At 41.1% G+C, this 7,781-nt stretch overlaps 1 pseudogene; it reads right to left on the bottom strand.

Annotated features, from left to right (window-relative positions):
* Positions 1-2,398: 2,398 nt before the first annotated feature.
* Positions 2,399-3,004, bottom strand: LOC143041662 (serine/threonine-protein kinase Chk1 pseudogene; annotated as a pseudogene).
* Positions 3,005-7,781: the final 4,777 nt, after the last annotated feature.

The raw sequence follows: 7,781 nt of genomic DNA, 5'->3' as shown, positions 1-7,781 counted from the left end.
CACGCACGTGATCCACATGCATACGACAGAGCACTTGCATTCAGCGAAACTCCCCTCTTGCTTACCTTGCTTTCCTTGAACAACCACCTTACCACATAATTCTAACACAACAGAAATCAGACAAACAAGATATTGCTGCCAAATGTCACCAGACAAACCCATTAAACCCCCTTTATTATACCCATCCCTATTATATTACCCATAAGCTAATATATATATATATATATATATATATATATATATATATATATGTATATATATATATATATACAAAATATCTAACCATACCCACCAACCATACGACTAACCCCCATGTATAGAACTGACCCCAATGTATAGAATAGCGAGACTAACACCTTTACTTACGACAACCCACTAACCCCCTATATCAACCGACGATAATGTAACCAAGAGAGGAGAGCTGGGCAGGTCAAGAGCCTGCCAGCCAGAACCTGGCTAGGTCAAGTGCCTGCCAGACACAGGTGTGCCCGAGGTCAAGGCCCGGCACTTACTGTATTTTGCCCAAAGGGCCCATATGTAGTTTGTTATATTTCCAACCAGATTCTCTTGTTATAAATAAATAGAAGAAACTCCGGTTTTGGAGTTTATCTTGCCCGTATTAAATCCCCTTTATGTAACCTACCCAAGACAAAAGACTACACTAAAAGATGTGTTCAAGTGGACAAGGGTGATGCAAACAAGGTCATCATATTAAGACAACAGGGCAGGACTCGTAGTAATGACAAATTTAGTTTTAAGAAGGAAATAGTCAAGAACTGTTTTACCAATAGAGTGGTCAACGGATGGAATAGACTTAGTAACAATGTCGTGAGCGATGAAACTATCGGTTGTTTTAAATGTTAGACAATTTTATAGATGTGGATGACAGGTGGTAATGCTGTAGTTTTTAATTCTATGTGCTGACATGAGAACCTGCGCCCTTACTTTTCCAGTGTATATATGTATATATAGAAAACACAAGAAAAATATTAACAACTGTAATTGTGCTGTAGTCTTTAATTCTATGTGCTTACAAGAGAATCTGCTCCCTTACGTCTCCAATATATATATATATATATATATATATATATATATATATATATATATATATATATATATATATATATATATAGGTATATGTATATAACGAGTAACCTTACTAAAGAGAAACAAGCCCCGAGAGTGTATGGGTTCATGTTTTCATTACCATATGCAACCCACCGACTCCTTCAATACGGCGGGTGGTGCCCATTGAGTTAGGCCCATGAACACAGAACGCCAAAAGGCTTTATTCAGATGCAGATAGGGTCTCGATCGATAGGGCTCACGTTCCAATCTGGGTCCGCAACCAGAGTATACATATTTTTAAATAAATAAACAAATAAATAAATAGATAAATAAATGAATGAATGAATAAATAAATAAATAAATAAATAAATAAATAAATAAATAAATAAATAAATAAATAAATAAATAAATAAATAAATAAATAAATAAATAAATAAATAAATTAGGTAAAAAAAAAAAAAAAAATCTACGCCTCCATCGAGGTCTAAGCTCTTCTAGCGTGTTTTGCTAGGTTTGGGGAATGTTGTATTGTTGACAGTTTTTTCGCTGGATATCCTGCGAGGAAAATGGTCAGTAACAAGTGTATGGTCAATAACAAGTAGAATTTTCGCGAGTTAAACCCCACAAAATTTTTATCTCGTTCGACTGTGAATGTCTGAGCTTTATTTAACTTTAGTTGGGAAAAAAATATGATAGTAATGTAACAAATAAACAGCTGAACAAACGAATTAAGCAATCAAACAACAGCAAAAAATGTGAGCAAAGGGGTAATGCCTTACTGTTTCTTAACCATATGTTATGATCAGAACTTTAGATATGGAAGATTTTTGCATTTGGACAAAGATTCGCCACCTTTGCACTATGTGTAATGAAATCCCAAGGTTGAGTCAAATCCCCCATTTGTACAAGTCGAAGATTGATTTGATATGTCAATTTCCGATAAAACGGCCAGAAAAGACACCATATGAGAATGAAACTTTGATCAAAAGTGTAACGTTTTGCATGTTAATTTTTTTCGTGTACACCTATATACTTGAAAAAGCTTCAGAAAGCAAAATGTTGTAATTCTAATAAAAGTCGTATCCATACATTGTGTCTACTCTGACCATTTTGCCGGTAATTACCATTTCATATCATGATTTAAGCTGCACTTTTGACTTCATGTATACATTTTATTCAGCTGAGGGAAGCCTCTTGGCTACCACGGTGTTATTCAAAACACCTTTTACAAAAAATGGGAACGTTGCCCAATAACTTAATAAGATTCCTACTTTTTTCTAATTATATTTGTAATATAGCGAGGATAGGTTGAGCTCGTAAATGTATTCGCTCAGCCACGGAACCAGTTATTTTTTTCGATATCAGAAATTGTTGCTCTATATTTCATATTTGGTGCAAGAATCTCCTTGACGATGAGTAAATGGACGTCAGAAAGAGATCTCCAAGGTCTTCGAAGACGCATTTCTGAAATCGAAGAGCACCAGAGAGCAAAGTTGGGGTATTTGGTCTTGGAATCCTCCCAAGGAGTCTGACCAGTCAGCAGCCTGAAGAGGATGATCCCGCAAGACCAAACGTCTGCGGGCTCTCCTCTGTATCTTCCAGTGTAGACCTCGGGGGCAATGTATCCTGGGGTTCCGCAAACTTCCCACAGGAACTTGGCCCTTTTGATCTCTGCGGCCAAACCGAAATCCCCAATCTTAAGGTCCTCGTCCTTGGACAAGAAAAGTTTTTCGGGTTTAAGATCCCGGTGTGTAATTCTGCATGAGTGAAGGTATTTTACCCCACTGATCAGTTGCTTGAAGTACAGTTGAGCTTTTTTCTCGCTCACTCCTTGTGGAACGATTCTATCTTCCAAGGTTCCTCCACTAACAAACTCGAGGAAGATGTACAAGAAGTTTCTGTCCTGGTTTTCACCCAGGATGGCCACAACGTTCATGTGAACGAGTTTTCTATGAATGTCGATTTCTTCTCTTTGACGTCCGGATCGGTCGATTCTGATTATCTTTCTTGCACAGCCTCCTCCGGTTTTGACGTCTTCCACGAGATGCACCGAGGCAAACGATCCTCTGCCGAGGAGTTTCACGTTCTTCCAACTTCCTCGCTCGACAGAGGTCTTGAGTTTCTTGATTGCATTCGTAATGCTTTCGTTTGTTGCATTGGCGCATATTGACGTTCGACCAAGCAATTTCTTCTAGAACGATCCTCACGATCGCAATAACACGGAGAAGGTGCTCTTTGTTCTCCTGAAAGGTCTTCTGGTTTCCAGCATCCAGGAAGAAGTCCAACTCGCTGTTAAAGTGTCTGAGGAGACGTTGTCGTTCCTCATCGTTGCATTCCCTAACAAAGTCTCGGAGTCTTGTCTCGAACTCCTGGTTGATGTCCTTTGAGGTCCTCGTTCTTGCTGCTTCTTCAGTCTCTGATGCACCGTCTTCTGCCAAAATTTTGGATTCCATATCTTCGCCTAAAGGTAAAGAGTTAAGACATTTCTACAGAAGACGTTTTTTTTCTTTGAAACTTTGGAGAAACCTAGATATGCATAGATACGAAAAAACAAAATCGTGTCTTTTCAAAAAAGTCTCGATTCCTGAATAGAACCATCTACGCTTGGGAAAAGAAAAGGTACGTGTTTTATATACCTTTATAAGTAAAAGATAGATAAATATTCTTTTAATGATATGAACATAAACTGTTCCTGTAATAACATTCATGGTTCCATTGAACATAAACTTAGTCACAAGCAAATTTTGACCTACGATACATTTCTCACGTCAATGCCTTTTATTTTTACTACATGTTATGTTTTCTTTATATTTTTTAGCTTACAGTTATGTAATCTTTTTTAATATGTTAAAAATTGTCATGCAGGAAAGTTGAATTTTGTATCAAGAAATCTGTTGGTGGGTAAAAAAGTTTGTTTGTGACTGTACATAAAATTTAGTCCCATTATAAAACGTGTGGCGAATGAAGAGTATGGGTAATAGCAGGAGTAATAGTAGGGATAGATATACTGTATATACACGTGTGTGTGTGTGATAGAGAGAGAGAGAGAGAGAGAGAGAGAGAGAGAGAGAGAGAGAGAGAGAGAGAGAGAGAGAGAGAGAGAGAGAGAGAGAGAGAGAGAGAGAGAGAGAGAGAGAGAGAGAGAGAGGGAGTAGACAGAGACAGAGAGAGGAGACAGAGACTGAGAGAAGAGACAGAGAGGAGAAACAAAGAGAGGAGAGATAGGAGAGACAGAGAGAGGAGAGATAGAGGAGAGAGACAGAGAGGAGAGACAGAGAGGAGAGACAGAGAGGAGAGACAGAGAGGAGAGACAGAGAGGAGAGACAGAGAGGAGAGACAGAGAGGAGAGACAGAGAGAGGAGATACAGTTAGAGAGATAGAGATGAGAGACAGAGAAAGGAAAGAGAAAAGACAGAGAGAAGAGAGAGACGAGAGTTGAGAGACAGAGAGAGGAAAGAAGAGAGACAGAGAGAAGAGAGAGAAACGAGAGAGGAGAGACAGAGAAGAGACAGATAGAGGAGAGACAGAAAGGCAGAGAGAGGAGAGACAAAGAGAGGAGAGACAGAGAGAGGAGAGCCAGATAGAGGAGAGACAGAGAGAGGAGAGCCAGATAGAGGAGAGACAGAGAGAGGAGAGATAGAGAGAGAAGAGACAGAGAGAGGAGAGACAGAGAGAGGAGAGACAGAGAGAGAAGAGACAGAGAGAGAAGAGACAAAGAGAGGAGAGACAGAGGAGGGGCAGAGGGAGGAGGGACAGAGGGAGGAGAGACAGAGATGAGAGACAGAGGATAGAGGAGAGGAAAGATAAAAGAGAGAGAGGAGAGAGAGAGGAGAGAGAGACGAGAGAGGAGAGAGATGAGAGAGGAAAGACGAGAGAGGAGAGAGAGGAGAGAGAGGAGAGAGAGAAGAGAGAGGAGAGAAAGGAGAGGAGATAGGAGAGAGGAGACAAGAGAGAGGAGACAAGAGAGAGAGAGAGGCAAGAGAGAGAGGCGAGAGAGAGAGGCGAGAGAGAAAGGCGAGAAAGAGAGGCGAGAGAGAGAGAGAGAGAGAGAGAGAGAGAGAGAGAGAGAGAGAGAGAGAGAGAGAGAGAGAGAGAGAGAGAGAGAGAAGGGAGACAGAAGGGAGGCAGAAGGGAGAGAGAAAGGAGAGAGGAGGGAGAGTGGAGGGAGAGAGGAGGGAGAGAGGAGGGAGAGAGGAGGGAGAGAGGATGGAGAGAGGAGGGAGAGAAGAGGGAGAGAGGAGGGAGAGAGGAGACAGGAGAGACAGGAGAGAAACAGGAGATAAAAGAGGAGAGAGAGGAGAGAGAGGAGAGGGGAGAGAGGGGAGAGAGGAGAGAGAGAGAGGGGAGAGAGGAGAGGAGAGAGAGGAGAGAGACAAGAGAGAGACAAGAGAGAGATGAGAGATGAGAAAGATACGAGAGACGAGAGAGATTCGAGAGAGAGAAGATAGGGGAGAGAGAGAGGAGAGAGAGGCGAGAGAGGAGAGAGAGGCGAGAGAGAGACGAGAGAGGAGAGAGAAGAGAGGCAAGAGAAAGAATTAAATTTAGTAAGGTAAAAAGGATAAAAAAAGCTACAGTCTCTCCCTTTTTCGCCTTATATATACCCCGGAATTGAAGCTTACGTTTCTGGGTATGGTAAAACGCAAGTAAAGCGGTAGTTTAAAGTCCTCCAACCAATGAGAAAGCAGAGTGCTTTCCAGCCAAATTATGTTACGTTTCTGAGATTGGCATCATCTGACAATACGTACTGAGGCGCGCTCCAACGGACGAGTATTGCGCAATGCTTAACAAAGAGCCCGCCGACGTTTGGTCTTGCGGGGTCATCCTCTTCAGGCTGCTGACTGATCAGACTCCTTAGGAGGACTCCAAGACCAGATACCCCAATTTTGCTCTCTGGTGCTCTTCGATTTCAGAAATGCGTCTTCGAAGACCTTGGAGGTCACTTTCTGACGACCATTTCCTCATCGTCAAAAAGGTTCTTGCGCTAAATGCGAAATACAGAGCAACAATTTCTGATATCGAAAAAAATAATTGGTTCCGAGGCTGAGCGATAACATTTACAAGATCAACGAATCCTCGGCATATTGCATATATAATTAGAAAACAAAATCAGAAACCTTATAAAGTCGTTTTGAATAACACTGATAACCAAGAGGTTTTCCTCAGCTGAATAAAATGGATATATAAGACAAAAAATATATGCATGTAGCTTAAATCATTACTTGAAATGGTATTACCAACAAAATGGTCATAGGGAGAAGTGTGAATGTAGTAGTTTTAGAGGGATCAGCTTGTTATATGTAGTTGGGAAGGCTTATGGGAGGATCTTGATTGAGAGGATTAGGAGAGAAACAGAGGGAGTAATTGATAAGGAACAGTGTGGGTTTAGGGCATATAGGGACTGCGTAGATCAGATTTTTGTGGTAAAACAAATATGCGAGAAAGTATAAGAAAATGTAAGGATGTTTTTTGGGCTTTTATGGATCTGGAAAAGGCTTATGACAAAGTAGACAGGAAGGCACTGTGGGAGGTATTGCAGATATATGGGATAGGAGGGAAGCTGTTAAGAGTAGTCAAGAGTTTTTTCGAGAGTAGCAGAGCTTATGTTAGGATTAGGAATGGAGAGAGTAAGTGGTTTGAGGTAAAGGTGGGACTTTGTCAGGGATGCGTTTTGTCGCCCTGGCTGTTCAATCTATACATGGATGGGGTGGTGGAAGAGATAAGTGCAAGGGTAGTGGGTTAGGGATTGGAGATGGTTAAATAAAAATGGAGAAAAGTGAGAGATAAGCCAGTTGTTGTTTGCTGACGACACTGCGCTTGTAGCAGGATCAGAGTTCTGTATGGATGATGCTGTGATACATGAGGAGTGGGTGGGGGATGGGGGTGAGGGAGTATGTATGAGAAATAAATTGTCGCAACCCGAAGGGTTTTTTCCCCGTCTTCTCCTCTTCTGCATGAGGGGACGGAGAGGGGGGGTCGCCGATTTAATAAAGTGACCTTGCTGTGGATGTGCTGTGTCTTGCGACACTGCTTCTGACATAGGGCAGTGGGCAAGATGGAGGGATGACCTGTCATCCAGGAAGTGCCAAGATAAGAGGGAGGGAGAGGGTAGAGGGAAGTGGAGTATGTTGGGGATAGAATGAGTGGGAGTGGTTTCTTTGCCTTTTTTTTTTGGCTACCTCGCTTGTAAGGGGGATAAAACCTTCGGTATATATATATATATATATATATATATATATATATATATATATATATATATATATATATATATATATACATATTTATATGCTGGGACATTGTGACAAGTTGATGAAGGTGGAAAAGAAGTCACGGGTCTAGCTCCGAGTTTTTGAGTTCATTCATGACCGGTTTTGCTCTATGCTTCACATTCCTTTGAAGGAGTGTAGAGCGAAACCGGTCAGGAATAAACTTAAAAAAAAAAAAAAATCGGAACTAGACCCGTGACTTCTTTTTCCACCTTCATTATACATACATACACACGCACACACACACACAAACACACACACACACACACACACACACACACACACACACACACACACACACACACACACACACACACACACACACACACACACACACACATATATATATATATATATATATATATATATACATATACCTTAGTACAACGCACGGTATCGCCCGTCATGAATCATTATACCCTTTTGAATTATTTTCACAGTTGAACGAAA

The sequence above is a fragment of the Oratosquilla oratoria genome, chromosome 31 (assembly GCF_046742065.1).
Source record: "Oratosquilla oratoria isolate Oo_2021 chromosome 31, ASM4674206v1, whole genome shotgun sequence".
Classification (NCBI taxonomy): Eukaryota; Metazoa; Arthropoda; class Malacostraca; order Stomatopoda; family Squillidae; genus Oratosquilla; species Oratosquilla oratoria.
This window is presented reverse-complemented; position numbering and strand designations above follow the sequence as displayed.